Here is a 14365-nt window from a genome sequence, read left to right as displayed (position 1 = left end):
TTATTTTTATAAAAGGTAATAACTCAAAATTCACTTTCTAATTATTTTACTATTACCTTTGTTCTTAAGGTAATTTACATCTTTCATGTCTGGTGGAAATTCTATACAATGGTGTGCTACTGCACATCTCTGTTCCTTGACATCACATTGGTAACTTGAAATCGACCACTGGGCGAATATTTGTAACATAGAAATATCTTTTTCCTGGATAGCCAATTATTTAACATTTACCACCACACCACTGAATGGGGGCCACCATGGCATGGAGAGATGGGGAAGTAGAAGGATCTGCTGGACTACTAGCGGAGTCAATGTGCTAGATTCTTTTAAATCCCCTAGTTTCAGTAGCCTTCCCCTCTAGGGTGCTGTGTGGCTCTCAAGTCCATCAGGGACCTTGCAGCAGGGAGCAGGTGTTCTTTGAATGCCCAAGGGCTCTGCTGATTCTGCAGGGCCTTGAATGCAGGACCAAGGATGTTGTTTTGTTGTGTTGGCTAATAATTTGAAACAAAGGGAAAGAAATCCCCTGTCTTCTCACACTACTCCCTCCCCAAGGTTTGAATTGAATAGGTCTGAGAATCCTTCTAAAAGTTGAGCAGGGATAGCAAGGTATGATAAGATAATATTTTCACGTTATACAGAACACCATCCCTTCAGATGGGAGAAACTATGGGAGGAAATAGGGTGAGAGCAGAGGCAAGGAGACCAGTCAAACAACTGTTGCAGTTATGGGGAGAGGTGACAAGAGCTGAACCAGGGAAATGGCAATGGGGATAGATCCCAGAGATGTGGCTGAGGTAGAATCAACATTACATAGTGACTGGGTGAATATGGGGGAGGGGGAGAGGGTGACTGGGTGGCCAGTGGAACAATTCACTGAGACAGAGAAATCAGAGGAAGAGATGCTAAGGGGGCTCCTTTTGGACTTGGTGAATTTGAGGTGCCTTTGGACATCCAAGGGGTGAAGCCTAGCAGGTAGTTGGATATAGAGGAAAGGTGTTCAAAAGGCACAGCTCTGCATATACACGTGTTACATATTTGGGAGACTTCTTAGAAATGGCAACTGAAACCACGGGCAGAAAAGAGCTGTTCGGGGACAATGTGTAGAGTGAGAAGAGAGAATCAAGGGAAGAACCCTAGATGTTGGACTCCAAGGTTAAGAGGCAGACCAAGGAGCCAGCTGCAAAAGACTGAGGGGGGAATGATAAGAAAGTGGGATAGCATGGTACGAGAAGTCAGAGAAAACTGACAGGGAGTGGTGACTTAAGAAAGAGTTTGGGAGACCCTTGGGAGTTTGGGAGGATTGATTGTGATGTCAGATAACACCTAGAGATAAAGTAAAATGAAAACTGAATAAGTGCACTGAATGTGGCATCCTAGAGGTCCCCAGAGCCCATCCTCAGAGCAGTTGGAGGGAAGTGGTAGGAACAGAAGCCACAGTGTTCTGATTTGAGGAGGAAGTGGGAAATGAGGCTACAGAGAAAGATGTGGAAAGTCTTTCCAGGGCCACAGTCAAGAACGACCAAGTTGAGGAGATTTGTGGTTGCTAGTGGTGCTTTTAAGATAGAAGAGACCTGAGCATGTTTGTGGGAAAATAGCTGGTAGAGAAGAGGTTGGAAACCAAGGAAAGACTGGGAATTATCAATCAAATTACTACCAAGGTAGACAGGAAGGGATCAGGATTGGCAGAGCTCCTGGAACTTTAAATGTGCACCTGGGGACTCACCTGGGGATCTTGTTAAAATTCAGATTCTGATTCAATAGGTCTGGAGTGGCACCCAAGATTTTTCCTGGCTGGTGAACCACATTTTGGGTTGCTCTGAATTCTAATTTTGTGTTCATTTGTCTCCCTCCCTAGATCCTGAGAGAGGATCCTTCCAGATGATCCTCACTGCCTAACACGATGCCTGTCATATAAAATTTACTGACTGTACTGTAGATATGAAGATGTTTATTTGGCAGTATCTATAACTATGAAAAATTGGGGAGGGACCCTAAAAGTCCAATAACACAAGCATGGATAAGTAAGTTATAATACAAGTGTACCTTGGAATATTTGTTAGTAATTGTAAGCCATTGTGAAGTTCATATGGTAGTATGGTAAAATTCCTATGATAAAATTTTAGGAGCATGTGAATTTTTACTTGTATTATGATAACCATTATGTGCAATTGTGCATTTGTAAAAGAACTAGAATGGAACAGAAGAATTAAGCAAGTTTGATTCATTGGGGCAGAAAGATCATGGGTGAATTTTTGCATTTACATTTTTGGTGATGTTTTAAAAATTCTGACAAAAAAAACCCCTAACACATATGAAAGAAAAGAAATTAAACATGGTATTAGATTCTAAATTTAACTGTAGCTTCTCTAAAGGAATTCATAGAATTTTCTAACTGTGGAAAATCAAAACAGAGATAAGGAACTCCTACACATGCTGGCTTAGGTTTGGGATTGTATGTATTAATTTTTAAAAGATTAACTTTTTTTTATACAGTCATTCCTTTTTTCTGATTTGACAGCTTATTTCTTCCTTTGTCACTTCTTTCCTCCCCTTCTTTCCCTTCCTCCTTCCTTCCCTCTCTCTTCTCTCTTTTTAAAGACATCACTTCCTTAAGTAATTCCCATTCCCAGAGATATCTTATCAAAGGAGCACATGAATAGCTGACATTATGTAATGCTTTGACATTTGGCATTCCCAAGGCATTATCCCACCTCTGATGCAGAATAAGTTGTAGAGCATGAAATTGGTATTTTTACATATCCTTAATGTACAGATGTCACTCTGAAAACTATTCACTAGTATTATGATTACCTTCTTTGTCTCATTTTCTTTCTATGCCAAGATGTGTTCTTGTGATTTCTTTCCTTTTGGGAGTCTCAAAGAGGGAAGACAAAACTTTAATAATCCAGCTTACAGATTCTGCCAAAAAGTAAAAGTAAACTTTTAAGTCTCTGCCCATTTTGGCGATGATACTTCTGGCACAAGAGCAAAAATGTGACAAGAAGGACCAGATGCAAGGTGGAAATATAATCAGTGACCCACTTGATAGTGCCAGATCCCTCAGCCTGTTCCAAATCCAATCTGCTTGCAGTTTACAAGTTTGTTATTCTGTGTTAATCATATAAATGATTAGCCTAAGCTTATAGGAGGAACAGAATGTCTAAAAATAATAACCCTGTAGTATCAGAAGGGATTTAGAGACAACCAGTCCATGTTCTCAAGAATGCCCCTATAGGATCCCTGACAGATGGGCATCAGTCTCTTTTTGGACACCTCCAATGATGGACATCTCACTACCTCATGAAGCCACCCATTTCATATTTGGATAGTTGACAAATAATGTCCGGCATCCTTTCCCCTTTTAGGAATAGTACCACCTTACTTGGGGAGCTGCCACTTTTTCATCCATGTGGTTCTGGCAGGACAGCCAGTCCCAGGCTGTATACAGCCTCCTGGCCACAAGATTGGTGGGCTGCTTCTCAACCTGTTTGTCCTCAGATCCATTCCCTACCTTTCCCACACTAGACCCAGGGCTTTTGACTGCTGAACAGGTGCTATCTTCTTCGAGCTGAAAGGAGAGGGTCTGAGTCCTGGGCAGCACCAATCACCTCAGCCAACTGTGCATGTGTAAAAGAAGCTGATGTGACATTTCTATCCCCACCCCATCCCACCCTTAAGCACATACCCAGTCAGGCTCCCTCAGAAATCTTGTCTCCTAATATGCAAATCCTGAAGTCCAAGAAACTTAGACACTTCTAGCTCAGACTCTTCAACCCACTAATGGAAGCAATGAGGCATTCAGTGGTCACTTAGTGAATAGTTCACCTTTGGTCAACAAACATGTATTAAGCACCTACAGTGTGCCAGGCAACAAGCTGAGTACTGGGGATGCTGTGCAAAAACAAGATAGTCTGCTCTCATGGAGCTTTCGTTCTAGAGGAGGGAAACAGACAGTAAAAAATTAATCAATCAATCACAAATTATGTTGATGCTGTGAATGAAACAATGAGCTGTAATTCAGAATAGCTATGGCAAAGCGGGGGTTGGGGGCAGGGAGCTACTCTATATAAGGTCATCAAGGATGTCCTCTCTGAGGAGGTAGTAAGTGGAGACTTGCAGGATGAGACGGAGCTAGGCCTGCCAAAAGCCAGAGGGAAGAACATTCCAGGCAAATCTAAGGTCCTAAAATAATAATAGTGCATGCATCAGTTAGGGTTCTCCAGTAATCCACAGAAACAGAACCAATAGGAGATATCTATCTATCTATCCAGACACATAGGTACACATAGGCATATATAAAACATATATCTATATACACATACATAGAGAGAATTATTTCAAAGAGTTGGCTCATGAGATTGTTGTAGTGGGGGATGGCAGTCTGAAATCTGTAGAGCAAGCCAGCTGGCTGGGAACTCAGACAGGAATTGATGGTGTAGTCTTGAATTTGAATTTTTTCTTCTCTGGGAAATTTCTGGTTTTGCACTTAAGGTCTTCAACTGATTGGATGAGGCCCTCCCACATTATCACAGGTAATCTCCTTTACTTAAAAGTCAACTGATTGTAGATGTTAACCACCTCTACAAAATACCTTCACAGCAACACCTAGATTAGTGTTTGACTAAATAACTGCTTACTATAGCGTAGTCAAGTTGACACATAAAATAAACATCACAATACCTAACATTTATTTAATGCTTCTTATGTGCCTGGTACCATTCTAAGCACATTCCATATATTACAATAACTCCATGAGGCAAGAAATTTCAGTATCTCCATTATACAGATGGGGAAATGAAGCACACAGTGGGTTAAGTAAGTTGCCCAAGGCTGAGCAGTTAGCAAGTAGTACAGCTGGGATTACAAACCCAGCAGCATGGCTCCAGAGTTCACGTGCTTAACCATTTTACCATGCTGACAACACTAGGACCAGAACTCAAGTCTCCTAACCTCTATTCCAATGCTTATTCCATGATCATATACATGTGTATGTATTTACACAAACACATACTCTCACAAACACTGTCACTCATTCCCAAGCTTCCTTTTCAGGAATCTGCATATCAACAAGGCACATTTAAGACACCTTCTGCAACCAAGAGTTGTTAGAATTAAATGTAATGGGAAGTGTAATTGCCACTTCAGGTCCATGTGGCAATTTCCTAAGTGTTACCGCCAGTGCAGACAGCTCAGGAGATACTGGTTAAATCCCCTTCCAGGATGGTGGCTGTGCCAGTTTGGATGTATTATGTCCCCCAAAATGCCTTTGTCTTCGATGCAGTCTTGTGTGGGCAGGAAACATATTGGTGTTGAGTGGGTTGGAGACTTTTGATTGGATGTTTCGGTGGAGATGTGATGTGATCACTCAATTATGGGCAAGATTTTTCACTGGATAATTTCCATGGAGGTGTGGCCCTGCCCATTCAGCCTGAGCCTTGATTAGTTCACTGGAGCACTATATAAGCTCAGACAGAGGGAGTGAGCTTGCTACAGCCAAGAGGGATACTTTGAAGAATGCACAGAAGCTGAGAGTTGCTGCAGATGAGAGACAGTTTGAAGACGGCAGTTGAAAGCAGACTCTTGCTCCGAAGAAGCTAAAAGAGGACAAATACCCCAAGAGCAACTAAGAGTGACATTTTTGAGGAGCTGCAGCCTAAGGAGGAATGTCCTGGGAGAAAGCCATTTGAAACCAGAACTTTGGAGCAGACACCAGCCACATGCCTTCCCAGCTAACAGAGGTTTTCCAGACACCATTGGCCATCCTCCAGTGAAGGTACTCCCTTACCTTGGACACTTTATGGCCTTAAGACTGTAACTTTGTAACCAAGTAAACCCCCTTTATAAAAGCCAATCTGTCTCTGGTGTTTTGCATTCTGGCAGCAGTAGCAAACTAGAACAGTGGCAAAAAGGAAAGTTTTGACTCACTGATGACCCAGTCCTATGGTAGACTTAGCTCAGAAGAAGGCCACACAGGCCACAGATCAGTGTTGCTGCAGACATTTTATCTGGGTGTCTAGGCATCACCCAGGAAGGTGCCATTTCATAACAGCCGAAATAAGGCACACAATAATGGCAGGGTAGTGCTAGCATTTGAGCCAGAGGTGATGTGGTTCAGACCACCCCTAGGAGGCAGGTCATGGACCATGGTAGCCATTGAAATCAGTCAGCAAATTCCCAGACCTCCTGGAGGAAGGTAACCTAATATTGGAAAGTTATCAAGAACTCAGGGTTACTTGAGACCCATATTGCCTTCTACCTGCCCTTGACTTCTTCATTCATTCATCCATGCATTTATTTATTGATTGATTTTTTCAGTTGGTCATTTATTCATTTCATTCATTGAATATTTACTCTGTGAGCACCATATGGCAGTTTCTGAGCTAGGCATTTGGGACACAAAGATGAATAAGAATTGGTCCCTAGTCTTGAGAAGCTCATAGTCCCATGGAATTGGAAATGGCATGGCTCAGAGAAGGCTCCCTGGGGGAGGTGACACAGAGCAGTCTTTCTGGAAGAAGTGAAGGGGGCAATTTGGATAGAGGGAACAAATGGCCAGTGTAAAGCTACATTGATGTGAGGGTTGGATGAGTGCAAACCTTTTGGTATGGTTGGCATGTCCCAGAGGGGTCTGTGGGAGAGCTGTGACAGACAGCTGAGCAGGGACTAGATCACAAAGGGCCTTAAATGTCATCCTGAGGAGTTTGTGCCCTATCCTGAAGGACCAGTGGGCCATTGAAGAGTTTTAAGCAGCATTTTACTTTTTATCATTTTAAGCCCACATCACCCAGCTATGTCCTTTTCAAAGCACCAAAGGAATACATATCCTGATTGCTGTCTCCTCTTGCCCTCTGCACTCTAGCTGGTGCCTCCCATTGGCTGAAGACAACCAGAAGTCAGAGGGCAAGAAAGTCTGGTTGATGCCGTCCACAGAGGTCATCCTGTTGGGACCCCACAAGAAGTGGGGAGAAGGGTAGAGAATGGATCAGGAAGAACAAAAAGCATCCAGTGTCTTCCTTAAAAAATTAAGAGTCACAGGAGTAGAGAAAAGAAAGAGATAAATTCTAGATGCTGAGGCTTCATGGAAAAGGATCATTCAAATTGGGTCTTTAAGATCTTTGCAGGTACAGATAGGAAAGACACCTTCCAGGAAAAAGGAAGAGCATGGGTAGAAGCTCAGGGCATGTTAGAGGATCCATAAACTCTAAGTCCAGCATGGCTAGAGCACAGGGAGGTACGACAAAAGAAGGGGAGGGGTGTGTGTGGACAGGGGTGGCATCCAGAGAAGTGGACTAAGAAGAAGGGTAGTTGGGGCCAGATAAGGAGAGTTCAGGCTCTGGAGCCCGATTGGAATCCCAGCTCTGTAATTTAGAAGCTGTGTGACCTTGAGCATGTTACTTAACCTCTGTTTCCATTTCCTCCTCTGTAAAATGAGGATGGTACTGGTACATACATAATGGTCTGTGCCTCATAGGGTTGTTGTGGGGATCAAATGAATTGAAATATGTGAAGTGCTTAGAACAGAGCCTGACACACAATGAGTTTTATATATGAGTTAGCTCCTATTGTTCTTGTTGCTTATTATTATTATTATTACTACTATTATTATCATGCAGGGCTACCTGACTTCAGACCTTGGGTTTGGGTACAGCTCCTAGAATGTGATCCACCACCTCAAGATGTTCCCGGTGCAACCTGTGAACATAGATTCCCTCTCCCCAGCATCACAAAACCTGAATATGGGCAATGTGTGCATTAAGAGGTACGGGGCAAAGCCATGCAGAGAAAATGCCTGACCCTGCCTTCATTACAAGGCAGTTGAGAATGTAACCCATGACCAAGTGGAGAGGACACAGGCCTGGGCATCAATAGACTGGGTTCCAAGCTGAGCTCTGCCACTAATTCAGTAGGTGACCTTGGGCACATCCCTGCTGCCCTCTGGACTTCAGTTTGCCCCTCTGTAAAATGATGGGGGAGGATTATGATGCTGTCTTAGGGGCTCTTTTCCAGCTCTATCATTCTGTGATTTTAAATCCCCTTATGACAAACTCTAGGAGAGGAGCTTTGCTCTTGCAAATGGAGTGTAAACTTAATCCTGCCTGTGCTGAGGCTAACTAATGTGCGTGTATGGTTTATCCTACTTCATTAAACCCTGACTGCCCAAAGAGCAATGCATAAGGCAGCCCAGGCAGGTAATACTGAAGTGTTGAACTGCATCTTCTAATGGAAAATGATTTCTCCCCACTCTTTCTCAGGTTTATCAACCCAAAGCCTGTACCCCCCATTTTCCAATTGTAAGTATGGCAAGTCGGGTCCTGATACCTTATTTACATATGCCACCCCCTTCATGCGGCAAGCAACGTTATCATTTTACAGATGTAACAACTGAAGCTCAGACAGATTAGGCAACTTGTTTGGGGAGGCACAGCCTTGAGTGATATGTGATATATGAAGTAAGGGCAACCCTGCTGCTGACCAAATACTTACTAAGAGGTGGGAAAAAGGGAAGACTATTGGGAAGCTCTGAAGCATGTCCCAGGTGAAAAATTTCCCCAAGGAAACAAGTAAAAATTCTTGCAGATCCCAAGTCACTTTTTTCTAAATTTAAAAAGGAGCACCCATTCTAGGCTGTCTATTGAAGACAAAATTGAACAGTAGTTGTTTTGGCCTCCCTCTTTTATAGCAAAATATAATACAGATACTGGAAAATGCATCCAGCAAAAATGTATAGTTTAATGAATAATTAAAAGTGAACACTGGTAACCACTACTCCAGTCAGGAAATGGAATGTAATGTTGGGTAAAACAGGTAGACACAGAGAAACATCCAGTATGATCCCAATCATACAATGTTAAAAAAATACTTGATGAGCTCAGTTCTTTGCTGACTCCTACCCAGTGTAGAGACATAGCAAGCCTCCTCCCCTTCTACCTCACTGAGGACAGACCCCACTGAGGGCCAAGAAGCAGGGAAGCATTGAATATTAGAGCCAGAAGGACCTCACATGATTTTCATCCACTCATTCATTCACTCCCTACATACTTCTGAGTTCTTGCTACATAGGGGGCTCTGGGTTGGGCACCATGGGGGGTGTGACATGGAAGCATCTTGCATAGATCCTGTCCTGAAAGATCAGGGAAAGCTGGAATGAGTTGAGTCCTAAGTGGGGAAAAGGAATGAGAGTCTTGAAAGTGTCTGACTGTCAGCCAGGACACACCCCCACACCCCTCTGAACTGGAGCCAGAGGACGCAGGACCCGTCTACATGAGGCAGGGACTATGAGAGACCCTCATGGCCTCAGGAAGAATGGGAGGCTACTGCAGATGAACAGAACCGAAATTTATCACCAATATCTGTTCTCAAAATCATCCAGAGGGCAGTTTATGCACAGGTGGATTAATCCCAAAGAGGGCAGAAGTTAGGCTGCAAAACGTCAGAGAGGAGGGACCTAGGACATCATTTAGTCCAATGCCCTCGTTTTGCAAGTGAAAACACCCAGGTCCAGAGTTAAGTAACTTTTCCAATGTCATGTTGACGCTTTGAGGGTAAACTGAGCCCAGAATTCAGGTTCCTGCCTCCCTAAACAGTTCTCTTTCTCGGCCCAGACTAGAGCAATAGTATTTTCCAAGATGGGTTTTTAGAATCATGGGTTTTCACAGTCATGAAATCCGAAAGAAAGAGAACATGGGAGCTGGAAAAGATCTCAGTGGTTCTCTGCCTTATCCAGTGGGTCCCAAACCTGGCTGGTCATCAAATCACCTAAGGAACTTGCTTTACAAAATACAAATTCTGGGACTCCAGTCCCCAGAGATTGGGATTTAGTAAGACCTCGGGCATGTATAATTTTCATAAGGCCCCCATTACCCCCTCAGCCAATTCTGATGCTTAGCAAGTAGACATTCACAGATCGAGACAACAGTCTCCAGTTGATGGAGAAAAGAATTGAGGCCAGGTTAGAAGTGACCGTGCAAGGCGACATCTCATCTCACCACTAACTCTTCAATTGTTCAGGGTAGAACTGAACTAGGCTGCATATCTAAGAGCCTTGATATATTAATAGTGTTCCCCAATATTGTTTTTCTGATTAACACATTTTTTTTTGCAGCAGCAGCTTAAAAGATTCCTAGCCACGCAGCAAGGCACTCAGATTTGTGCAATGTTTACAATGACTTTGTTGTTCATTAAACAAATTTACCCAGACTAACCCAACATGAAAGAAATCATCTTGTTTACAGTGAGATCCTGACAAAAATACGTGTAGCAAAGACAGACAAACACACATAAACCTGGATTGTCAGGTGGGACATGATTTGCTGCCACATCCAATTTTTCTCATTAGAACTTGTTTTATTTGAACATGACTCAGTACCCCGTGTAAATGTGAGGCTGTTAATCTTATTACTATATGGAAAACAAATTAATTAGTATGCATGCTATTGGAGATGAATTGTTAGGTTGGTGTTGGAAAGATTAGGAAAATACACTCATTATGCCAAATGATATCTGATACACACATCTGACTTCCACTTTAAGATCAGTTCCAATATATGGGCAACAAATATAGCTAATAAAAAATCAAGCTGTTGTACTCAGCATCTAAATGTTGGAGTTGGCCAGATTCACATATGCTAGCCTTCTTTGTTTTCAAACAAAGGTCAATGTGATGACTGCTTGTCACTATCCCTCAGTCAAAGACACCTGCAGCAGGTAGATTTCTCAGGGTCTGGCTCCTGCTCAACATCCAAACCCAGCTAGGTGATTTTCTCTTTCCTCTACAAGGCCACCACACTTTATCCGCAACTCCCTGAGCACTTTCTGCCTTCTTTTAGAGGTCATTATGAACATACCTCATTTTTCCAGGGGACTGTGGACTCCTTGAGAATGGAGACTAAATTCCAATCGGAGATTCAAATGCATACTGATTACAATACCATGCTACAGGGGAGACAATCACCAAGATTTATTGTTAAGTGTATACCTGTGGAAGCCACTGATTACCAGATTACTAGGGAAGGGACCTAGGTGGTTGAGGAATAGGATGGGGTGGGATGGGAAGGAATTTTCCTCAGGCTCCTTTATGTGCCTTTTGAATTTGAGCCATATGAATGTGTTACCTGGTTTAAAAAGAAGGAGGAAGAAGAGGAGGATGAGGAGGAGGAGAAGGGGGAGGAAGAGGAAGAATATTAAATTTAAAAATAAAATGTAGTGGCAAGGAAATATTTGGCCAAAGTAAAAACTGCCAAAACAAAATACAACAAATAAAAACGAACGTCATTTGTGGTGTTAAAAAATTTTGAGAAGTCATTTAATAAATAAACCTGTTTCACTTTAACTCAGCATTACCAAGAATTATTTGACCAGCAAGCACCAAAAGAAATGTAGAGTGTTCAGTGTTTCCCAATTGTTTTTGGCCCTGAAGTCTTTTAAAAATAAAGATACAATTATTGATCTCTCACAAAACACAAGTGACCCACTGATGTGCTCTGGGCAAACAGAGGGTGGAGAAAGGGTGCTGGACTAGTTCCTGATCTGGTTGCCGACTCTGTGAATGAAGCCATATGTCCTTTCTCTTCTCTGGGCCTCAGTTTCCCCATCTCTAAAATAAACTGCCTCTGAAATAAGATCTTCTCTAACATTCCTTTCAGCTCTGAAGGTCAGGGATTCTCTGGGAAGAATGCATCAAAGTTCTACTCCAAAATGAACCCATGCTTTGGAGTAGTATTTGAGGGCAAGTAGGTCTCTGATGCTTGTTAAAAGAAGTTACAGATGCACCTAATGTGGCTGTATTTTCCCAACTTCCTCAAACACTCTGGGGATTAAAGCAAAAACAGTGGCGGATATATAGGAGGTTATGAGAAACCAGTACAATCATCTTTGTCTGCAGCACCTACTGATAATATTGCCAAAGTCTCAGCACTTCCACTTAACATGAGACCTTGGGCAAAACCGTGAGTTCTTGGAGACTCAATTTCCTCAGCTATGAAGTGGGCATAATGATTGCTTTGCTGCTTTTCTCAAATTCTTGGTTTAGGCCTTTAATTTATGAAAGCAACACAGATAAGGGAACAAAGTGCCTTCAATGGGTTTATCAAACAACGAAGTAAAAGTTACTTAGCAAGTTACATTTCTTTTTGTCAGTAGATTCCCCATGTTTGTGGGAAGGGCATGGTGAAGCAATCAGACTCATCCATTACTGGAAACAAAATAAATTAATAAAAGCCCTTTGCAAAGCAATTTCTCCATACAATCGTGGAAGAATTCAGGCCCTTTGACCCAACAAATCTAAATCTAGAGATTTCAGGAAATAACAACAACAACAAAAAATCCTAAAGTGCATGAAGACATGCACTTTAGGATTATCTGTGATAGCAAAAAATTGGAGTCCTAATTATATAATACTAGCAGAATAATATAGCCACTTAAAGAGATATTAAGCAGCATTAAAATAATTACTAAACATTTATTTAAAATTAATTATGAAGTACATGTGGTATTATCATGATAAATTATTATGTGAGAAAGCTGAATACAAAGCTGTAACTACACTAATAAATCACCTATGTAAATTTTGCCTGCATGTAAGAAAGGACAGAAGAAGAACCCTGAGCAATTTCATTTGTTAGGGTGGTGAGATTACAGACCATTTTCATTTATTTTAATTTTCTTTGTTGTTATAACATTGCAAACTAAATAAAAATCTGGGAAAAATACAATGAAAGCAACAGATAGGTACATTTTGTTACATCCTTTGTAAATCCTTTCCCTGCAGAAAGGGATTAAATGTGGCTTACCATAGCGAATCATAAAATAAGACCCACATATTGCATTTCCTCTAGACCTTTCTACCCTTCTGAGAATAAAATATAAACACCAGAGCTGATTTTTTAAAATCCAGGATTATCTCATTATTCTATTTAAAACACATAAAGAAAGAAACTGCCCTTTTTTTTTTTTCCCTTTTGGATTAAAAACTTCTTCAGCCAAGTTCCATATATCTCTTCTTCCCTGTCAGTGGGACATGGGTGTCCATGTCTACGTGTGCATTTCTCAACTTGTCAAACCTCCACTCTGGTGTCGGGACAGGATGGTGGAGGTCCAGTAAGGCTGAAGGGACCCCAACTGTTCCCTGCTTTGTGAAATAAGATTGCTAGGTCTGTGGTCGGAATCCCCTGAGATAATGCACGGAAGTGCTTTGCAAACCCTCCAGAACTGCATCTGGTTGATTCTTTGTTCTTTAGGAGCCAGTGCAGCATATGGAGGACACACAGGGCTGGGAGCTGGGTAAGGGTAAAGAGAGGAAGGGGACTGAGTTTTAGGGACGTGGTGTAGTGTTAGTGGTTAAGAGCTTTGGCTGTGGAGTCAGAAATGGCTTTCCAATTCCAGCTGTGCCATCTCCTAACTGTGTGATCCCGGGCAAGTCTAGGAGTTCCTGAGCTATAGAGTTGAGGCTTCATCTGTAAAATGGGGATTCTCATAGGATCTGCTGCACAGGTTTGTTCTGAGGATGGAATGTGATAATGTATGTAAAGCACAGTGCCCAGTAGATAGTGAATGCTCAAGAAATGTTAGTTACTCTCATTAGCCCTGCCTCTCCCACTAATTTACTATGGAACTTTTTATTCTCTGGGCCTTAGTGTCTCCATCTGTAAAATGGGGGAAGGGTCAGATTCAATGGCCTCCCAGGGTTGTCTTAGCATAAATAGGCCAAGCTTATGATTTCATGGTGGTGGTTGTAGCACTGTTTTTGTTTTGTTTTGTTTTGTTTTGTTTTAATTGTGGAAACATATATACAACATAAAATTTGCCATCTCAACCACTCCCAAGCATATAACTCAATGGAGTAAATTCACAAACAGAAACTCTGTACTCATTAAGCATTAACTCCCCATTTCCCCTTACCCTCACTTTGATATCCGGTACTCTACTTTCTGTCTCTATAAATTTGCATGTTTAAGTAATTTCAAATAAGTGGAAGCATACAAAATCTGTCCTTTTGTGTCTGACTTATTTCACTCAGCATGATGTATTCAGGATTCATCCGTGTTGTAGCATGCATCAGAACTTCATTTCTTTTAATGACTGAATAATGTTCTATAATATATATATACCACATTTTGTTTACCCTTTCATCTGTTGATGGACATTTCAGTTGCTCCCACCTTTTGGCTATTGTGAGTAATGCTGCTATAAACATTGGTGCACAAACATCTGTTCCAGTCACTGCTTTCAATTCTTTCAGATAAGTATCTAGACGTGGAAAAGTTCTAACTTTTTGAGGAACCACCAAACTGTTTTCCACAGGGGCTGCACCATTTTACATTCCCACCAACAATGTACAAGGGTTCCCATTTTTCCCATTTCTCCACAT

This window comes from Choloepus didactylus, chromosome 10 (assembly GCF_015220235.1).
Source record: "Choloepus didactylus isolate mChoDid1 chromosome 10, mChoDid1.pri, whole genome shotgun sequence".
Taxonomy (NCBI): domain Eukaryota; kingdom Metazoa; phylum Chordata; class Mammalia; order Pilosa; family Megalonychidae; genus Choloepus; species Choloepus didactylus.
The sequence above is the reverse complement of the archived record's forward strand: the minus strand, read 5'-3'. Positions refer to the sequence as shown.